This window comes from Ambystoma mexicanum, chromosome 5q (genome assembly GCF_040938575.1).
Source record: "Ambystoma mexicanum isolate Mex_15411 chromosome 5q, UKY_AmexF1_1, whole genome shotgun sequence".
Taxonomy (NCBI): Eukaryota; Metazoa; Chordata; class Amphibia; order Caudata; family Ambystomatidae; genus Ambystoma; species Ambystoma mexicanum.
The window spans coordinates 22,021,380-22,044,429 of NC_090933.1; positions in this window are offsets into that span (position 1 = coordinate 22,021,380).

Consider the following 23,050-nt stretch of genomic DNA (forward strand, 5'->3'; position numbering starts at 1 on the left):
GCAGGGTGAGCAGGTACCTGTTCCCGGAGGACAGAGGGTGGCCAGGTGCACGGTGCCAAGAGAGAACAGATCAGCAGGGGCGAAGGGGAGCAAAGGTAGAAGAAAAGAGGAAGGTCTTGAGGTGCTTTCGGAACCGGAGATGGTTCTCCTCAAGTTTTAGAGTGGCAGGTAGGCTGCTCCAAAGGGAGGCCCCAGCCGAAGACAGAGATCTACCCCCAGCTCGATTCTTTGAAAAACGACTGACCAAGAGGGATTTGGAGGTAGAGGAGCGAAGAGCTTGAGAGGGGAGGCATTTGTGGAGGGATAGCGGAAGGTATTCTGTACCCAGGTCCCAGAAAGCCTTGTGGACAATGCAGAGAGTTTTGAATTTAATCCTTGCATCCACTGGGAGCCAATGGAGAGATTTCAGAGCTGGAGAGATACGATCCCAGGGCTTGAGGCCAAGGACAAGTCTCGCAGTCCTGTTATGGATTAGTTGCAGAGGGCGGAGAGTAGAGGCAGGTAGATTTAGAAAGAGGCTGTTACAATAGTCCAAGCTAGAGAGAACCAGAGCTTGGGATACCATGAGCTTCTGGGGGAAGGAGAGGAAAGGCAGAGTACCTCTGAGGAGGTGCAGTCGGAAATGTGACTTTTTAGAGGCCTCAGAGATGAGGGCGGAGAAGGAAAGCGTAGAGTCAAAGATGACCCTGAGGTTCCTAGCCTCACAAGTGGGGGTAGGAGGAGGGCCAAGGGAGGCCATCCAGAGAGTGAGGGTAAAGGATAGTGAAGGTGTGTCGATGAGGAGGATCTCCGTCTTGCTGGCATTCAGACAAAGATCATTGGCGGCACACCAATCTTGAATGGCAGTTAGGCACTCAGAGATAAGAGAGGGAGATGAGGTGGCAGAAGGCAGCCTGAAAATGAGTTGAGTGTCATCAGCATAGCACTAGAAATTTGAGCAGAAAGTGGCAATGCAGTGGGCGAGAGTTGCCAGGTATTGGTTGAAAAGCCAAGGTGAGAGGTTAGACCCTTGGGGAACACCACAGGTAGAGAAGAAGATAGATGAAAGGAAGGACCCAAGTTGGACCTGGGAGGGTCGATCTGAGAAGAAAGAGGTCAGCCAGGCCAGAGCCTGATCAGTGATACCCAGGTTTTCACAGAGACGGTTGAGCAGGATGGTATGGTTGACCGTGTCGAAGGCAGAAGAGAGATTGAGGAGGATGAGGACAGAGGGAATGTTAGAGTCAAGGTTGGAGAGCAGATCTTCACAGATGTTCAGGAGAGCAGTTTCCGTGCTTCTGGCAGCTCTGAAGCCAGACTGGTGGTCATGGAGACAGCCAACAGAATTAGAATGAAGGTTAAACTGAGAGATGGCCAACTTTTCCAGGAGTTTTCCAAGAAAGGGAGTAATGGAAATTGGGCGATAGTTAGCTGGACAAGAAGGATCAGCTGTGGGTTTCTTGAGAAGAGGATGCACAAAGGAGTGCTTCAAGGGGGAGGTGAAGGATCCCGAGGCAAAGGAGTGGTTGCAAAAATCAGCAAGGGCTGGAGCGAGGGTGTCAATGTTGTCCTTGATGGTTTTAGAGGAACAGGGATGAACCTGTTTTGACGAGGCTTTCATAGATCGGACTTGTCTATCGACCTCGTCAGGGGAGAAAAGAGGAAAGGACGAGAAGGATGGTGGGGGGGTGGCTAAAGGAGGGTCAGCAAGCATAGATGGGGAGTGGAGAGGAGGGGTGTGGGTGAAGAGGGTGGACAGGATGTCCTGGCTTTTTTAAATGAAGTGAGAGGCAAGAGCATTGCCAAGATACTGGGAGGCACCATGTGGGGTAGAGACTGCAGCAGGGTTGGCCAGCTCCTTGCAGATTTTGAAGAGTTCGGCCGAGTTGTTAGATGCCGCAGAGACACGCGTTTGCATGTGGACTTTCTTCTTGGTGAGGACAGAGAGTCGGTATTGCCTTTGTAGCAGGCGACAGGCCAGTTTGTCAGAGGATGAACAGGAAGTCCTCCATTTCCTCTCAGCCGCCCTACACTTACGTTTAAGAGTAGCTAGGTCAGAGTCATACCAGGAATTGCACTAAGCTTTGGACTTCAAACGGATCCTCATGACAGGGGCAAGAGCATCAAGCGTATCAGAAATTGAAGAGTAGAGCAGAGACAGGGCTGTGTCAGGATGTGAGACAGCCAAAAATGGAGGTGGGAGAGAAAGTGGCGGCAAAAGCCTCAACTGACTTACGCTTCATGGGCCGGATGTCCAATAAGGTAGGTGGCAGTGTTGGGGTAGGCCTGGCTTGGGGGGAAGAGAGGGAGAGATGAGAGGAGAGGAGGGAGTAATCACTCCAGGAGAGAGGAGTGGTCAGAGGGATGGAGAGGGGGAGGTCAGAGGAGATAAAGACATCGAGTGTGTGTCCTGCAGAGTAAGTCGGGCCAGAGGGGAGGATGGACAGGGAGTCGCAGAGGTCACGGAAGAGTACAGAGGAGGAGCAAGGAGAGTCTAAATGTATATTGAGGTCACCAAGGAGGAGGAGTTGAGTGGTAGAGGCCAGGAGGGAGGAGGAGAGGTCTGCCCAATCAGAGAGATATGAGGTGATTTGAGCAGGAGGGCAGTAGATGGTAACCACAGTAAGAGAATGGGTAGGCGAGAGAGAAAGCCTACAGACAAGGCATTCAAAAGAGGAGTAGGTCAAACAAACATTCAAAAGTTCCTTTCTCCTCAGGATTCTCATGTACAACTTCTTGGGTGATTTTCAATTCGCCTCGGGTCCCTCTCTGCCTGGCTCAGACCCACTTTAACACAAAATCTTCAATTAGTCTCCCTCTGCCGGGCTCAGACTCGATTCATGTATTTTTCCAAACTCTCTCTATTTTATCAAAATCGAAGACTTTCGACTGGGTGCAGGATTTTGCTTGACCGGTTGCCGGACCACTGCGATTCACATTTATTTGTTCACTTTCAAATGATCTCCCTCCGCCAGGCTCAGATCAAATGTATCTAATTTCGTTACTCCTCAGCTGGATACCTTGCAGAGACCTTCGATTGAGCACCCACACAGTGCCGGACCACTCTGTCAAAGGTATCGTAGCTCGCTTTAAAGAACAATCACTCATCATCAGGTTAACTTGCTTGAGTGTTGCCTGAGTGTGACTCAGCAGAGTGAATGAGAGACCAAACGGTATATCTGGGGACCTCTCACTGATGAAAATCGTTCAGAAGCTGAAGTCAAAACTGATGCTTAATCTCGAAGCCGAGCCCGAAGAAGAAGGTTGACTGCTGTTCCCTTCGATGCAATCTGAAAGATGCTGTGTCACTGAGAAACTGATCCAAGGGAGCACCTGGCTAGGAGACCTCTTCCCAAACTATGAGGGACCATTGTGCACCGATAACCTTCGCCAAAGCACCCTGGAAGTCAGCCCTCAAAAGACTGTCGACCGGAGATGGGGACTCCTGAGGAATCTGAAGAGAAGCATCCGGACAGCCGTCCACCGTTGTCGACCAGGGTTTGCAGGTTTGCTATAACCCCTGAAGGCCCATCAAAGCTGTGTTGCCCAGAAGCGGGACAGCTTGACGCCGTGTCGCTGACGACCAGAGCAGCAACGCTCCATTGATTAAGTCACTTTGAATTCAAGGACGCTCTTGCCAGCACCGCTGACCGCTTTGTCCCGTCGAAGAAAGTCGAGGCCGCTGATGTGGCGAGCAGCATCCGCCGGTGGGTCTCCCACCACCCGAAGAACACAAAGATGCTGATGACACGATGTCCTTCCTGGTCCAAAGTTCTTCATTTACTATTTGTGGCAACAAACTGTCGTTGTCGAGGTGCACCGCATGCCTCATCTTCGCAGGACGTCCACGATCGATCGTCGCCGATCACCGCCAGGACCGAAACTGCCGCCTTGATGCCTTTGTTCACCTTTTCTTCAAGGGATCTTGACGATCCATGGCTCCTGCCTTAAAGGGAATCACTCAAGAAGGATTTGTCAACAACTAGACATCGAACTCTGCAAAACCAGGTGCATTGGGGTGGTAGAATTGTTATGGAAGAAAATAAGACACTTATAAGCCAACTATGGACTGGGCTTGTGTTATATCTTTATTTACAGGTTGCCCAGGTGGGGGGATCCTCTTACATAACTGTGCCTCTGTGCCTAGTGGTAGGGGCCCAGTATTCTGCCAATTGTTGAACTAACTTGTTTTCCTCCTAAGTCTATTGCTGGTTCACTTTATTAATTGATTTGTATGCCATTTGAAACTCTCTACAGTTGATGCATTTTAATGGAATCTAAGAATTAATTGTGGTACCACATTGAGACTGTATATATTTATCATTTTAGAATTCCCTGAGCACAAAGTGTGTTATTGTGATGGTGTATATAATTGAAAACTTATTTATATAAAGGACTGTGTTTTCACTAACATAGTGTGTGAACATTCCTTTGTGGGTGCTTGAGGACTACACTGTACCTAAGAACCAGCCTGCACCACCTCCTGAGAGCTTAAGCCTTGATTGCTTGCCCACGTTTACCAAATAGAGAATTTTGGCTGGGGTGCTCTGTGCCTCTACTTTGCCGTATAGAGAGCAGGAGTACAGATACCCCCCTCCAGTCTTTACACCTACCATAACTCTCCTTCTGTCCTCATTTGTCTCGATCTCTCTTTTGCCTTCAACACGGTAAACCACAACATCCTGATCTCCTGCCTGCGTAATACCCTGGGCATCATAGATCTGCCGTGGCTTGCCTCCTTTCTCTCTGTCCGTCCTTCTCAGGTGGAACTTTTTCTTGTCTCCTCTATCACTCTCTCTACTTGTAGTGGCCCCCAGGGATATAACCTATCCCCTTGGTTCTTCAATGTCTACATGGCCCACAGGATCTCAACCTTCACCTCTAACTTTCTGTGTTATGCGGATGACACACAGCTCTCTTGCAGGCTACCCTTGGCCTCTTCCTCCTCCTCGCTCATTTCTGACTGCCAATCCGCAATTCAGTCTTGGTGTGCTGCTAATAATCTATGCCTCAATGCCAGTAAGACAGAGTTCATCCTCATTGGGACCCCTGCTCCCGCTTTCCCACTTTCTCAATGGCTGGCCTCCCTTGGCCCTGCGCCCCAACCTACTAATGAGGCAACAAATCTGGGGGTAATTTTTGACTCGACTCCTTTTCTTCTCACATTTTAGACATCTCCAAAAGTCCCACTACCAGCTGCACCTTCTCAGAGGTATTCTACCTTTTCCCACTTTCCCCCAAAACTTCACCATCTCCAGAGCCACGCGTCTCTCTAAGCTGGACTACTGCAACAGCCTCTTTCTCAATTTTCATACTTCTACTCTCTGTCCGCTATAACTTATCCAGAACAGAACTGCAATGCGTATCCTTGGCCTAAAGCCCAGGGACTGCATCTCCCAAGTGCTGAAATGCCTCCACTGGCTCCCGTGGCTGCTAGGATCAAGTTCAAGACTGCATAGTCCACAAGGCTTTCTGGGGCCAGGTCCCACACTATCTACAAAGCTCTCTTCCTAAATACTCTGGTTCTAGAGCCCTTAGCTCGTCCTCCTCCAACTCTTTGCGGGTGAGCCATTTTTTCCAAGCAGAGATTTGGGGGTAGACCTTTATCCTCTGTAGATGCCTCCCTATGCAACAGTCTCCCAGCCTCTCTCTGCCTTGAGAAGGAGCTCTTTAAGTTCCGGAAACTCCTCAAGACCTTCCTCTTCTCTTCCTCTTTTTATCTCCCTCTCCCCTGCTAACCGCCTCGCTTTTTCTCTCACGACTCCCTCCTCCTTCTCTTCCCTAACTCTGTTCAGCTTTTGATCACTGGTCGCCTGGTTCACCCCCAGAGCCTCACAGGTCCCAGGCTCTCCCGCCAGTCTTTGCACTTGCCTCTGGGCCTCTGCACTATGTTTAGCACTTTCAGCATACATTCCATGAGAGGGGTAACATCTTTGCACTTAACCCAGGGCCCTGCTGGACTGGGCGCACTTGTTCCTCCCCCGCATTTCCATCGGTACACTTGCATGAAACACTTCATGCGCTTGCACTAGGAAAAATGCTGTCAGGCCCAGTACGCTAGCTATTGTTTTTTTTTTGTTAGATCATTCGGAAACCTCAAGGCCTAAGAATAACTACTGTATTGCATTGCTCCCTTCCTCCCTTGAAGCACTTTGAAGCACTTCACTTGTGTATAAGCGCTGTACAAATAAACAATTACAATTACAAGTGCATGAGTACAAGCTGCTCATGCCCAAATCAGATCTCCCTGGTCTCTCAGGGAATTCCGACTAGCCAGGTCTAGCTTGGAGGCGTTGATGGCTTGGGAAAATGACCAACACTCTATTCCCCGAAAATCAATTTTATTATGCTCAAAGTAACAAGGCCAACAGGCTGTTGCCCTGTAAGCTGAAATGGCAGAAGAGAATCATATTGTGGGCATTAGAGATGGCAACAGGATGCTGCATTTCATGAAAGAGGCAAAGCTTGAGGTCTTTCCACATTACTACGAAAAGCTATTGGCAGCTGGGAGACCTGATTAGAAGTTCAGGACTATCAGCCAAACCACAGCTAACAGCCTCTCCCAATCAGAGTGGGGTCGCCTTGAACTTCCTATCACAAAAGAGTAAACTGAGCTTGCCATCAACTCACTCTTAAATAAGGGGCCCAGACAGATTCGCATCTCTCTTTTTTAAATGTTTATGTCTCATCGTTGAATCCGCTAACTGCCTTGTTTAATTCATTTCTTGTTTAGGGCAAGGTATCCGGGTCTATGGAGGAGTCTTTGCTCTCTTTGATTAATAAACCGGGCAAAGATGCCAATTTTGTGTGGCTCGTATCGCCCAATTTCTCTCCTTAATACCAATGCCAAGATATACTGCAAGATTATTGCCACCAGACTGATGGAGTCCCGACATTCTCTGGTTCATCCGGACCAAACCGGTTTCATTATTGGCTGCACAATAACAGCAGGCAGGCTATCAATGTGACAGAGAGTGGTAGATGGTGGGGACTTCCATTGTGTAAACAATTTAGGGGGGTATCTGTATTCCTGCCCTCTATATGGCAGAGTAGAAGCACAGAGCACCCCAGCCAAGGTTCTCTATAGGGTAGCTATGGACAAGCATCCAAGGCCTAAGCTCACAGGGGGTGATGCAGGCTGGTTCATAAGTACAGTGTAGTCCCCAAACCCCCCACAAAGGAATGTCCACACACTATTTTATGTGGTAGCACAGTTCTTTATATAAAAATAATGTTCAATATATATACACAATGAATAACACACTTTGCACTTCGGAATATCTAATATGGCAAATACATACAATGTCTATGTGGTACCACACTTAACTATTGACTCCTTTAAAATGCATCAACTGCTGACAGTTCTAGTGGCATACAAATCAAACAGTAATGTGTATCAGTATCGTACACAGGAAGGAAGACAAGTTGGGTTAAACAATGTCAGAATGGTACCTTAGCTACTAAGACACAGTTCTGTGTGAGGATCCCCCCACCTGGGAACCTGTAATAAAGTGTATTAACACGCCCAGTCCATTAATGTTAAAATAGTCTTGTTTCTTACTAAAAAATGTTCCACTACCCCAATGCACCTGAGTTTAGCAGAGTTTCTTCGACAGTTCATCGACGGATCCCTCGAGAGGGGACTCCCCTTTAAAGCAGGAGCCACAGGGCGTCGAGAGTCCTCAAAGAAATCTGAACCCCGACGTCGAGAGTCCTTGAAGAAAAGAGTTTGGTGCCACAAAGAAGACTTGATGAAGAACGTAGGCCCGGCAGCAGGTGTCGAGTGTCGGTGTCGAATGTCGGCATTGACGTTGACGATCAGGACTCGACCACGGCTGGACTTCGGACCTTCAATTGTCGGTGTCTTTGTAGACATCACGTGGTGGGAAACCCACCGGTGGATTTTCCTTGGTCGTCAACGACCTCGACTTTCTCCTGCAGGACAAAGCGGTCGACGGTGATGGCAAGGGTGCACTTCGTTTAATGTTCTTAGGAAAGGTGGAGCGTTGCGGCTCCAGTTGTCAAGCAGCATGGCATCGAGCTGTCCCCACTTCTGGGCAACACGACTCGATGGGCTTCCAGTGGTCACGGAAATCGTCAGAACCCCGGTAGACGGCAATGGACTTCGATGGCCTCGATATCCGGGTGCTTTACTTTGAGTTTCTCAGTAAACGCTTTCTCCGGTCGACAGCCTTCAGGACTGGCTTCCAGGCTACCTCGATGAAGATCAGCTTCCGCACAATGTTCCCTCATAGCTCGGGGAGAAGTCTCCTAGCCAGGTTCTCTCTCTCGGATCAGTCCTCGACAGACTCACCAGCTTTTATATTGGGTCAAAGGAAAGCAGAAGCAATTCTTCTTCTTCCAGCTGGGCTTCAAGTATAAGCAGCTTCAAGTTTCAACTTCAGCTTCTGAACAAATTGGGAAGTGAGAGGTACCCAGATATATACATCTGTCCCTCATTCACACTGATGATCCAAGCTCAGTAATCCAATCAGACAGAAGGGCATTCATGCAGGCAGGCAGCCAATCAGGCTCACAGTGCATTCAGGCCATTCTTCTCCATCCAGACACTCACATCATGGAATGTGGATTCGGACAAGCACTCTGCCATTTAGCACTCCACACTGCAATCATCCCAGTTTCAGGCAGGGCTGTCTCAGTCATTGTGTCAACCACCAGATACTAGACACCCATAACATGAAATGCGTATTCGTCACACACTCCATTCACCCAGGTCCTACCCCACGGGCGTACCCACAACATACAGTCATTGGGAAGGCTCCAGCCAGTCTGGCCTGAACTTCCCCACACTACCATATATGGAACTTCCACCTAACAGCCAGTCAGGGGAAGGGACATAGTCAGGGCTTCCCGGGACTTCGGGAAAACATGGTAACAGGCAATAGAAAGCAAGAGGCCACAGGGCCATCTTGTTTCCTATCAGGAATCAACGAATTCCAATGGCAGAGGCGGGGTATCCCAAAATGGAGGATACTCAGTGCACCTGTCAGATTCAGCATGGAGCGGCCACCAGCCCACACCCTGGTCTGTGGTCCACACACAGGTGCCCAATCATGAATTTCATTGACTGCCTCTTAGTTTATCGATTGCCAACTAGCTACCTCTTTCTTCCATTGTTCATTTGCAACACGCATCAGTGAAATCCTTCATTTCTTTTTCTTTTTTTTTTTTAAATTCTCTTTATTAAATTTTCCAACAACTGTAACAAGCCCCAAAGACCTCCCACCTCCCTACCCCCCCCCTCGGTGCTGATGCAAAGATCGTGTGGTTAATCGTCCCATCTAAGCGTTCATTCAGAGTCAATCCAGGTCCAGGAGTCTCAAGCGCTGTGGGCGCCAGTCAATCCTAAAGTCATCCCTGAGAAAGGCAAGGACCTACCCCCACTCACTTGCAAAGTCCTGTATTGCGTTGTTCAACGCATAGGAGGCCCATTCCATTGCTACTAACTCCCAAACTTTACGCAGCCAGTCCTGGAACATCGGGACACTTGTGCCTTTCCATCTTTGCGCGATGATTGTCATTGCCGCCAGAGTAAGCATCACCCTCGCCCTCTCCCTACCCCTTGGGCCGCCTGTCGCTGTTGCTGGCTTTAATCCTAATAGAGACATTTCCGGGGGTATGCCTCCTCTGCCCCAAACGCTTGTTCCATTGCCTGTTTGATGTCTTCCCAGAACGGGGCTATTTTCGGGCATCTCCACCAGATGTGTTCCGCAGTCCCCTCCTGACCGCATGCCCTCCAGCAAGTTCTTGATGACCCTGGGTAAATCCTATGCAGGTGAGCCGGAGTGTAGTGCCACCCGTACAGTATCTTGTACCATGTTTCCCAGGTTTGCGAGGCTCTCGCCAATTTGGGAATTTTCCTCCATAGCTTTTCCCACTCCGTTTTCTCTATTTCCCTGCCCAGTATGCTTTCCCACCTCCCCATATACGCCCATTGCGGCCTGGGGGTTGCGTCATCCAAGATCTTGTAGAGCTGCAAGATGAGGCCTTTCGAGCCATCATTGGTCATCAAGAATTTCTCAAAAGGAGTTGGCGGCCTGATGGCCGCTTCCCTGTTCATGGGGTGTAGGAGCCAATGCCGCAATTGAGAGTATCTCAGCCTTTCGCCCTCCCCCACTGCAAAGTCCCTTTTGCACTCCACGAAAGTGCTAATTTCCCCCCCTATGAACATGTCTCACACCCACCGGCAGCCTCCCTCTCGCCATTTCCTGAATGCCCCTCCCTCCAGCCCGGGGGTAAAGTCCTTATTATTAAAGATAGGAGTAAATGGGGATGGATAAGTTGTGATTTCCTTACGTTGGACCAGTCTTTCCCAATTGTCCGCAACCAACCTGGTGATAGAGCTCAAGTACTTATGGCCTGGCCGATGGTGTTTGGATAGCCACAGGACCTCCCCCAATGCATGCTGCGTGACTGCTCTGTCCATCTTGACCCAGTGTTTTCCCTCCCCTTCCCGAAGCCATTCCCTAATCACCCTTAGCTGGGCCGCCTCGTAGTATTGACGGAAGTTGGGAAGTGCTAGTCCTCCACCCCTTCTTGGCGCCATAAGGAGCTGTCTGCTGACCCTTGCCCTTTTCCCCTTCCATATAAACTCGTTCGTTATCGACCGGAGCTCCTTAAAGAATCTGGCCGGAACTGCCTGGGGGATAGCCTGGAAGAAGTAAAGGAGTCTCGGGAGAGTAACCATTTTTATTGCCTCCAGCCTCCCCAGCCAGGAAATTCGGAGGTTCCTCCACTTAATGAGATCCTTTTTGATTCTCTGCAAAAGAGGGGGATAGTTCGCCCCATACCACCCCCTAAGAGCCGGAGTGATTCTCACCCCCAGGTATGTGATTCCGCCCGGGCGCCAGGCAAAGGGCGTTGACATTCTTAATTGCTCCCTCTCCTCCCTTGTCAGCGTCAGGTCCATTAATTCGGACTTGTGCATATTAATGCGCAGACCGGATGCTTCGCCAAAGTCCTCTAATAATAGCCTGCATCGCTCACTCGATTCTATGGGGTTGGTCAAGGCGAGCAGCATATCGTCTGCGAAGGCAGCTACCTTGTGCTGTCTCCCCCCAAACGGTATCCCCTGAATCCCTTCCGATTCCCGAATTGCCTGTAGGAGGGGTTCTAGGTAGATCGCATAGAGCAGGGGCGATAAGGGACAACCCTGCTTTGTGCCCCGTTGGAGTTGGAACGCTCTAGATAGGGTTCCGTTGACCACCACCCTCGCCCGAGGCCCCTCATAGTTCGCCTTAACCATCTGAAGATAAGCGCCTCCCAGACCCATTTTTTCCATGACCCTGAAGAGGAAGGACCACTCCACCCGGTCGAACGCTTTTTCCGCGTCTAGGGAAAGCAGCACTGCAGAGGTACCGGTCTTTTCTGCTTTTTCCACTAGATGGGCCACCCTTCTGATATTATCCTTGCAGTCTGTCTCCCCTTCACAAATCCCGCCTGATCCTGGTGCATCAGGTCCGGGAGGAGCCCCTCAAGCCTGTTCGCTAGAATTTTAGTGTATATTTTTGCGTCCACATTAATAAGTGCTATTGGCCTGTAGGAGGATCTCTCGAGAGGGTCCTTGCCCGCCTTCAGAATCAGAGAGATCTTGGCTTCTTTCATAGATGGAGTGATATGCCCGCTACCTTTAAAGGAGTTGAAGAGGTGGGTCAACTGTGGTACCAACACCCCTGCAAAGGTCTTGTAGAAAGACGCTGAGTACCCACCCGGGCCCGGGGCTTTCCCTGCGGGTAGCTTCCGGATGACCCCCCTCACTTCCTCCTCCGTTATGTCTTGCTGAAGACTGGATTGGGCCTCCTCCTCTAGTGTGCACAAGTTAACGTCTTGCAAGAATTTTTCCTGGGCCTGGTCGCAGGTGTGCTGCGATGTATATAAGGTCTCGTAAAATTCAGCCATGGCTTCTCGAACGTCTTCTGTTCGAGTGACCCTGCCCCCCATATCTGAGTTCAACGCCGTGATTGTATTCCTAGAGGCGGCTCCCCGAAGGAGGCGGGCCAGCAGTACATCGGCCTTGTTCCCCTTAGCATAGAATTTTTGCCGCACGAAGAGTAGGGCTCCCTCTGCTTTTTTAGTACAAAGGACCCCTAGCTGTCCTACCGCCCTTCTATAGTCCCTCTGATTAGACCTACTGGGATTCATTGCCACCGTACCCCTCGCCTCCTCGACCTCTGCCTCCAGCCGGGACTCCAGTGCCTGGAGCTGTTTCTGTCTTTGTGCCTTGGCTGCTATGATTTCTCCCCTCATCGTAGCCTTAAATGCATCCCATCTTATACCCTCTCCGGTGTCCCCTCTCTTGTTGTTATTAAATAACTCTCTTATCTTGCCCTCTATCTCCTCCCTTACCACAGGATCTCTCAGCAAGTGTTCTGGGTATTTCCAGCCCCATAGTCCCCCTCTCCTCACTCCCAGTTCCAGCTGCATTGACAATATTTTGTGATGAGCTATTCCCATGGGCCCCACCTCCACCTCCTTAACTCTACCCACCAGATTGGCCGAGACCCAAATATAGTCAATTCTAGATTGTGTCCGGTGGACTTCGGAGAGAAAGGTGTAGCCGTCTGCATCCCCCTTCAGTTCCCTCCAGACATCTCACATACCCATGTTCGCCACTTTATCCCTTAGTTCAGCCGAGGCCACAGCCCCACCACCTCGATTCCTAGGTGCTCCTGATCTATCCTTAGCTTTGTCCCATGCAATGTTAAGGTCGCCCATTATAACTATCTGGCCCCTTGCCCAGTCGCCTATTCTCCCCATAAGGTCGCGGAGGAAGGGGTCTTGCCCCGTGTAGGGCACGTAAATAACCCCTATTGTGAAAAACTCCTCCGCGATTTTGCCTTTCACAAGTACAAACCTACCCTCTTTATCTTTTAGGGTGTCCTCCATGCGAAAATTCACAGTGCCTCTGATAGCCAGCGCCACCCCCCCCCGCTTTCGTGGGCCCGGACGCCTGAAATATCTGGTCAAACCCTCTCAGCCTCAGGCGGCTCTGATCTTTATGGAGTAGGTGCGTTTCTTGCAGTCCCAGAAAGTCTGGTTTACCCCGCTTCATGAATTGCTCCAGCTTTTTTCTTTTCAGCGGAGTATTGAGGCCCCTGGCGTTATGTGTTACCCATTTGAATTGTGAATAAACTGGCGCTCTTGCCTATCATGACCCTTTGTCCCATCATCTCCTCCCCCTGTTTGCACCCCTCTAGTTCCTCTGGAACGTGAACCACTTTTATTTCGCCCCTTGGACAGCACCTGAGAAGAACCCCCCTCCAACCCCCTTCCCGCCACCCCCTCCCAACCCCTGGTGACCTTAACGCTAGCTCTTCCCGCCTCCCTCCCTTCCTCTCTAGACTCCCTTGCTCTTAGAGATCCCATGATGTTTGCTCGCAGCTCCTTCTCTCCTCCTCATGTTCCAATACAACCTTTTTTTATTGTCCACCACCCCCTAAGATCAATCAAACATCAAGTCAGTCCTCCTTGTCCCTGAGACTCTCCTCCTCTGCTGGCTCCATTGCCCCCCCGGGGGGCCTTCGCTGTGCAGGTCTCCTCCTTTTCCCCTCGCCTGCCATCGACCATTCCCATGGCCTGGGTCGTACTCCGCCACCTGCCTCATGCAAGCCATTCAGGCCCGCCACCCTCCGGCCATCGTGCAAGTCCCGATCTAGGTCCAATTGGAGTATGTCCGCCCCCTCCTGCAACGTGGTTATCCGCCTCTGGGAGCCGGCCCATTTGAAGACTAGGCCGAAGGGGAAGGTCCATTTGTACCTGATCCCCTTTTCCTTTAGTTTCGCAGTGAGTGGTCCCCATTGTCGCCTTTTGAGCAGGGTGCTGCTAGCCAGGTCTTGGTACAGTTCAATGCGTTGGTCGTTGAAGGTGATCGGCTCTTTCTGTCTGGCGGCCCTGAGAACTGCTTCTTTTTGAGCATATCTTGTAAATGCGGCTAATACATCCCGCGGCCTGGACTTAGGGTTCTTGTTGAGGAATCCCACCCTGTGGACCCTGTCCAGCTCGATCCGATCAGGCGAGGGCTCACCCAGCAGCTCTGCATATATCCCTTGAACCGTCTCCTTCAGGTCCCTATCTTGTATCGTCTCTGGCAGAAATTTCAGCCTGATGTTGATCCTTCGGGACCTGTTTTCCATGTCTTCCATTCTAATTTCCAAGTTCCGCGTTGCCATGTAGAGCCTCTCGATCGCTTTGCTGTTCTCTGTGGCTTCCCTGCCTACCTCTTGCAGGCCTTTTTCCATTATATCAGTTCTCTCCCCCAGCTGAGTCACTTCTTGTTTGATTTCCGCCATTGCTTGATTAATGTCCGAGCGGATCAGCTCAAATTGTTCTTGAAATGTCTTCCCCAGTGACGCTTGAAGTGAGAGCAGCTTCCCGCGCAAGTCCTGCCGCGAGATCGATCCGGCCGCTTCCGGGGTCTCCGTGTGTTCCTGCTCCACGGTTCCCCCCCGTGTGGTCCCTCGGCCATCAGCTGCATCTTTGCTTGCCCACAGAGTTATAATGTGGCCGGGGGCCTCCCCTGGGGGTTGTCCGCCTTTGTTCCCCTTGCTTTTTTTTTTGGCTGCAATGGTTGCGGGACCAGGGCCCCGTCTGCCCCTTCTCCTGAGTCCGCTACCGGCCAGACTAGGCCAACCTTATGCCAGGGGGAGCACGTCTCAGCTTTGATCACTACCGTTTCTCGGCGCTCCGTACTATGCTGGGGAGGGGGAGCAGGTGTCGGGCCCGGGCACCCTGGTATCTCAGCGTGTGGCCAGGGCCACAATGAGGTGGGGGCAGATGTTAGTCCCGGGCGCCCCCGCTCCTTGCTGTCCCCGGGGGAGCGATCTTCAGTCCCGGACACCCCCTGACAATGCCGTAAGTGGGGGGCCCTCCGTGCCCCGAGTAGAGGCCCCCCTCCGCAGCTGTGCCTGACCTGAGAGGCCAATGTGAACCGGGTCCCGCACCCCCGCCGCTTACTGCCTTTTGGTGCCGCGCCTCCAGCCGCCGTCAGTTCAGGCCGCTCCACTTCCTCGGAGAGGATTCCGGGGGGCTGCTCCCGGCCTAGTCCGGTGTCGGCGTTGGCCTGAGGCCCCGCTGGTGGGCGTCGCCGTGTTTCATCTGCCGGCCACGCAGTTCCCAAGGGCCGCCGATTTCCCTCCTCCTTGTGGCCGGATCCGTCTGCCGCGGCCCCCGGGGGGCGCGGAGACGCGCCGATCGCCTCGCCCGCTGGTCGGTGAGGAGGCACCCAATACAGCGGGGGCTCCGACCGCTCCCCCGGTACTGCTCTGCTTCTTCCACTGCCTGGGGGGGAGCGGGAGCGGGGGCTCTGTTCCCTTCCCGCCTTTGTACGCAGGGCCCCTCAGGCCCGCGGGATTCGAGTGTATGCCGGGTTGACGAACTCTGCTGCTATCCACGGCTGCCCCCAAGCGCGGGGGTGTCCAAACCGCCCAGGCTCTCCGCTCTTCAACACATAGGGCGTGGTGGAACCGCCAAAATAAGTTGAAGGGACAGGAGCGCCGTCGACACACGTCTACCTGGTGTCGGCGGCCATCTTGGAAACTTCATTTCTTTTTCTGATTTCTCTCTCAACGTCACATTTCCTTCTGTTATTTTGACTAATTCATGCGCAGACACCTTACTCTGGTCTCCTGTACCTGTGTTGTGTCAATTTTAGGTAAATTGGTGTATTTCTTGTATGTCTTTTTCTTGAGCTACATGGACTCTCTCCTGTTTGATTATTTGTAATTTTTGTTGTAGCTGAACAAACTGAATTTACAAATCTACTTCTTTTATGAAGAGTTTTGGAGCTGTTTCTTGGCATTCTTTAAATTGAGTTTTGAGAGTCATAATATTGTCTAACAAAGCATTAGTGCAAGCAGTATGATCCTTTAGTTCACTCTTTAATTTGTTATGTGTCTGTAAACATTGCCTATGAGCATCTTTAACACTCATATACCCATTTTTGAAGAATTGTTGAGTTTCTTTAAATACTTTTAAACTGTCTTGTATTGCCTAAAAGAGACTGTGGTGTCTTTGTAGTCTGAATGCTTTCCAGAGCCTCCAGCACATTTTCTATTTTTTTCTCTCTGATCACTGACTTGTTGAATACGTGTTAATTCTGTTTCAATCTTTTGAGCAGTGTGTGTTTATGTATTCATGCCAACCTCACTTTCGGCTAGTCTGTTTTACACCAACTTGAGGTGAAAGAAGTGTTCAGCTGAATGGTCCCCAGGCATTCGACTCTCTTCTTTGTTAGTAAAAGTAATGTAAAATGTCTGCTATTAATGGTATCATAGGCTGGTGTCATGGTGTCTCCCTAAAATGCGTTCCTACTTTCTTCACTCTTTCCTTCATTTTGTGTGATCCTGTGTCACCCATTTACTATGGAAAACATATGTGACAGCTCATGATCGTGGGTCAATTTTGAATCAATTATCATTTGATCTCAAATAATAAACAATAACCACAGATCAGTAATCAATGTCCAGATACATTTGTCTAAATTATATTTCTCACTTCCACTTCTCACTTCCAATATATCAATTAATTAAACTACATTGTAATACAATAATAAAGGACATTCAAATGGTTTCAGGTTTTCTGGTAGGGACAAAAGGATTTCTTTTCAGAATACATGGGTAGAGAAATTCGAAAGCGTTTAGATTTTGAAGTTGTGGATAAGTGAAAGGGAAGTTTGAAATAGAAAAAGGGAAGAAACCAGGTTGCTAAAATCAAATTCCTGTTTGAAGCCCTTCCATACCCCTATTTTGTACATATTTTCTATTGCATGGTGTTTAATTATAAAAGGGTGGTTTCCACAGGTAAGTCCATTTAATTATCTTGCCAAATTAGTGAAATCAGCACAAGAAGCCACATGTTCCAGGAGGCCCTTCAATTTTGGAAACAATGGCAGGGAATTTATATGTGACTATTTTTCGGGCAGCAAAACCCCCCCTCCATTTCTATTGCTAAGGGATTTATATTTAAATTCAACAGGGCTTAGACTCACATATTTCTTGTTGTCAAATTCTGTCTGGAGAGCAACAATCAACCACTGGTTGTGATTGGGAAGGCATTGAACATCCAGGCCATCTATTTCTTCTCAACCCCTTTGGGTCCAGGTAAGACGGTGTCCACAGCTTTTGCATCAGGACCTCCAAGATAGGGATTCAGAGTTAAACAGATCACATACACCCCCATTGCCACACTCAGGGCAGGGTATGGGAAGAACAAGCACAAAGACACACACCCTTTTATAGGGTACAAGTACCAGTTATAGCCCATCCAAAGTATCCTGGCCTGGTTAGATGTCTTTATACCGAAATATTGTATAAAGAATGAACATATATCGAACATTTTATAATAGAAATGTTTATAGAGAATGCACTTTTTTTTTTTGGGCGGTCCACCCCCAAACTCCTGTTTCCCAGCCCTAATAACCCACCCCAACTGTTTCCTAAAAAATATTTAACCCTTTACCACACCCATAAATGCATTCTCTATAAAATATGTTGTTATAAAATATTTGATATAAGTTCATTCTTTATCAAATATTCGATATAAAGACTGCATACCACTGTCTTTTAGTAGAAATACATGGTACAGGAATTATTTTCTGTAGTTCTTTGGAAGACTTGCAGGCCTTGGACATCTTGCTGGATCATGGACCTCTCAGCCTGTTGAAGGAAAGCATATTTAATGCGATGCCCTGAAAGGCATTCAGCTTTGATACAGGAAGTAACACTTGCCTTAAGCTACAGGACTGCTTCCCTTGACGCAGAGACACCCTCTGAACTCCAGCGGTCTACCAGACAACCTCCCACCCTTCGACCACCATACACCAACAGTGGATTCCTCGACCTCTAATGAAAAGAGGAAACAAGGACAAGATAAGACAGTAAGCTGAACGTGCGCATACAGTTACTACACTAACAGGTTTAATTGCTTGGATTGTTTGAATTTTGAATTGGTTTGGATTATTGAGTAGTGCCTGCAGAAAAGAGATCTAACCACCTACAGACCAGCAGTAACCAATAATCTGCACAAAGCAAGTGCATGGAGATAGGGTTGTGATGGTACCAAAGACCATTGAAGTGAAAATAGAGCTTTATTTGGGAAGACTTCTTGCGAAATGAACCAATATTCTTCATCAAGGAAGAGCCTGGACATAGGGTTGTGATTAAACCCAAGAACCATTGAAGTGCACACAGAACTTTTGTTGTGAAGGCTTGCTGCTAAATACGAGTTAGCGGCTATCCCTCTGGGAAACCTCAGTGAGTGACGGAGCAGTCACTTAATACTTAGACTGTAGTAGAGCAAGGAGTGCGATACAAATGAGTTAACAGAAACATTTAGCAGTGGAAGGTAGGCCACACATTCTCATTGTTTTTCTTTAATTTCAAGGAAAAACCTGACAATCATATAGTGAGTTTGAGATATAGCTTACCAAATGGGGGAGTTTCTCCATAAAACCAATTCCTTTGAGGAACTGTCTAGAACATCCAGTAGCCTTGTAAGGTTTGTGCAGTCGCACTTGGAATTCAGGTGTTTCATCCAGTTCAGGCCAGGTTGACTTTGCTAGGTTCCCTGGGAGATCAGACGTCCAAAGTAAGGTGTTATATCTGGTCTCCTTTGTGGATAAATTGGGAAATCCTTTCTGGGCTTAGTCCTTTTTCACCTCTGCAAATATTGGTATAAGTTACGAATTGTGTGTGTTGTCAGGCAATACAAAAATGATCCAGTGTTTATTTTACTACCATTGGAACATCACTTTTTAAACTAGAGCAAACCCCACCTGGATTGGACGGGTCCTGTGATGGGTTTCTCTTATTTTCTCCCACCCACAAGGGCCATCCTTCTTTCTTTCATTGGCCCATTAAACTTGGCATTTCATAAGAGGGATATATCAGCTGCAAACTTGCCCCGCCCCCAGAGTGAGAAAAGGTCCTGAGCTGAAATTTTGATTTTTAATATAACTCCCCAGGTAAGTATGTGATAATGGGGAAAATAGTATGTTCAGTTTTGTGAAGATATGACTAATTTCAAGATGTGCTGTTTATTTCTGTCACTTATGACTAATTTGAAGATGTGATGTTTATTTCTGTCACTTTAAGGACAGTGCTTTTATTAATATATTAAAATTATGCAAACAGTATGCATTGTATTAGATTATTCATCATGTTCATATATGCTTTATTTACATGAGGAAGGTGGATTCAGATCGGTTTTCCATTTTTCAGTAGTGCAAATTACATTTGTTTTTGTTGTTCATTTGAGCATGTTAAATCTGCGTGTATGTAAGTGTAGAGGAGGAGCCAAGTACTCCCACTCCAACTGCCCCGAACCGAAACGTATGAACCAAAGTATGTGACGTATACTGAATAAATGAATCAGCAAAGAGAAGAGCGTGGACTCTGTGCAGTACCCATAAGAATACCTATACCTATTCTCTTGAATATGGGTGATAAAGTACCCATTGAGAAAACCATACCTGCATTGAGACAATATGATGGCCATTTGAACGAGATTCCTGAAGAAGGTAAGAAACTGAATGACCAGGATGAATGGTGACATCATACAAAGTTGAATCGGCACTCATATAGAAATATAACCGGACCAGAGAGGCAGATGATTTATAAAGAACAAAGAAGTACCAAGGATAAGTGACATCTTGGGATCAAGACGAAGAGACGTATGCCACAGACCTGATGAAGATACTTAGTGTAAACGTGTACAGATGCAATGAAACGCAAGCAGCAAAGCAATCATGAATCTAGGCACATGCTTTTAAATAGATTAGACCGTGGCAAGAGCCAACATATACATATATACCTCTAAAGATACATAGGGACAAGTAAAGTAGGAACATTTCCACTACGTATAAAGCAGTACTGAACCAAACAGAAGGCCTAATTTCAGTGTCACAGTTGAGAAAAGCCATTGAATTAAACCGAATAAAAGTGAAAGAACAGAAGCTCCTGTTCAGATACACAAAGAGGCTCAATTTTGTGGTGTCCAGTTACGTGATGGAAGAAAGTTGGACGTGCAAGATGATCACACCGACACACGGAAACCGGCTAGTGCCTATACTCCTTAAAAAATTCTCAGAGAACAGTACAAACTCAAGGCCAACTTCAAAGTACTAATTGACACTGGACCATTGAGGTGAAGATGGATGATATTTAAATTGGTGGGAAGCTGGTATCAAGAAAGCTTATCCGCACCTGGTTGTTCAGTCTGCATGCTGCTAACGTAGGTAGGAAAACTACTGATGGGGGTTAGAGCCAACCAATTGTAGGGGACCATGTAGTTGGGGGGTCCTATAATATGTGTAGCCAATGGGACGTCATACTTTTAGTGACATTCATAGTGGCCATTTTGAAGGGAGGGCTTAGTTGCCCCACCTGATGTTAACTATCCAATTACCTTTTTCCGTTACTCCATACAGATATAGAACCTATGCCTAGTTATTCACTTAGAACCAGTCCCGCTTCCTGATAGGTTTTAGTAGTTTTCCACGTAGGATGACGTTGGTAATGACGCAGGTCAGCACGTCAGCTATGACCAATTTAGGGTTTAAGAAATACCTTCTCAACATGCTGATGTACTTTCTCCGCAGTGTCCCTTGAGCGGGCTAGGACATTCAAATTCCTCAACCCCTGTGGGACATTCATGTCTGTCTAATCACTCCATATATCAGTTAAATTTGTTCCCAACTGTTCTATCAAAATAGTCTGTTCAGGAATACTTCCTTGGACAGAAATCACAACTAAAACAGCTGATTCATCGCCCTCTTCTATGTATTTTTTAGCCCACGTATGCAATTCTCTTTTTCTAGCTTTGGATACTGTACCATGAATCACAATTCTTGGATCAACTCCCGCACCCTCAATTACTACAGGTGAAGCAGAACCACCTGGTAAGGAGTCAATAGGTAACCAAGGCAATACCGCTGGTGGTGCAGACAGAATTATGGAGACGGCAACTGTCGGTAAGTGTGGAGGTGCAGGAGGAGGGACAATGACAGGAAGAGGAACAACAAAGGGAAGAGGAGGAACTACAACGGGAGGAGGCACAACAATGGAAGGAGGCACATAAGGAGGCGGTGCAGTGGAAACAGTTCTACGTTCATTCAACAGTGTATTAATTAATTCATCTGATGTATGAAAATCCTGAGATGGATATATCTTTTGCACATCAAGTTGGAAAGCCCTATCCATACACATAATAGATTCTGACTGTTCCTGCTGATCATGCAATAGTGCTTTCTCAGCATTTGTCATGTGTCTATGTGCATGCTTTTCTTTACTTCTGAGTTGCTGCATAGCTTCCTTTCTCCAATCTATAACTGCATCAAATGCTGCAGGCCTAGACTTTTTCCTCAACAATACAGATCTAATTGCTCTAGGCGGGCAATTTAATTTCAAAACTGCCATGAACTGGCCACTGAAGTTCAGAAACATGCCTAGTCTGTCTGTGCCAAATATCATTGAATACAATAACTCCTAGGCCGTACTTACAATACATTAAATAAGCTGGCAACCCATCGGGTGGTGCCGGTTGGCCTTGTCCCAAAGATTGTCTATCCCTGCGGAATAATATCCTGAAACAGGATGACAATTTCCCAGGCATATCAGATCACTGGTGTTACCTAGCATAATTTGTATTTGCAAATCCAAAACTGCAATTAATATCAGGATTCTTAGGAATCGGGGCACGACTCACCTGATTTCAAAATACAAAGGGTCCGATTGGATTACAAAGGATTGTCTTGGCTGGCGATTTTGACAAATGGTCCTCGATATGGGGACCCTCGTCAAAATGTCCTCTTAAACAATGCTCACCGTCCAGGGATCGGGTCATGCAGTACTGCGGAGGAATCACGTCTCACTTTTCAGGGGCCCCCGTCACTCTCCGATCCCAGTCCGGTAGCCTCGTCTTCATCTAGCGATGTGACATCAATCTTGAGGGTCCCTATTCGGGTGCCATCCGTAGGATCAAAAGAAATATCGAGGCTTAGTACCACCAAAGATGAAATACGCCAGTCACGAGTTCAAAAGTACATGTACAGTTTTATTGGACAGATAGCTATCTGGCTCTCAGCGCCTCGCAGTGTGTACCAGCAGACACTGTGAGGGGGGGAGTGCTGGACATTACAAAGTCATGGGTTTATATACACTTTCCACAGTCCCGGTTACATCATCCAGCCCATCTTCGAGTTACATATTAATTAAGGGTTCTTTGCCAGTTCACATAACTAATACAAATTCAAATATCTTTACATTGTTCAATGTTTTGCTCAAACACTAGACATGTTTTTCTATACATAAAACACAATGGTAACATTTGTTTTCAAGCTTAAAGTTAGTCCATTTTCAAGGAAGCATCACAAAGATTTCTGCAAAGGTACACAGTTTTAGCTATTCACCATTCTGTTCACTGTTTGCACAAGGATGATGCTATTGGTACAGACAACATCTAAATTACTCTTCAGTTCAACTCTAGTTTAGCTCCAAGGTTTCTTAGTGCAGGACAAACAATCCACTCTCACCAGCCACAACATGTTTATCTGCGTTGACACAGTGCAAAGTTCATTTTTCCCTGCTGGAGCCGAAAACACAAAATTTAACATGAGACAGAAACAGGAGTTAAACAAAATGGCTGATGATTCTAAAATGGCGGCATAGTCAGACTTATTCAGGTTCATTCAAATGCGATTTTTAGTGCGATGCCAATGCGCTTAGGCCAATGTTTGCTATCAGGCAATATTATGTGAAATATACTTTAACATAATGATGCCGGAAACACCGGCATCGCGGACCAGGTGTTAAGAGGATACTGGTGTGTAGAAACCTGCCACAGGTGCTCACAATTCAGCATAGGTGGAGGCAATGGCCTGTAGATCAGCACAAAAGGATGACTTGCACACCCCACACCCATTCCAAAGCCACAATGCTACCATTAGCACTAGCACTAGCAGTACTGGAGCTGGAGGACATACCTGCAGAGCTACTCATTGAGGAGGCAGTGAGGCAGAGGATGCAACGGACCACATGAGGAGAAGGAGGGCCATGAT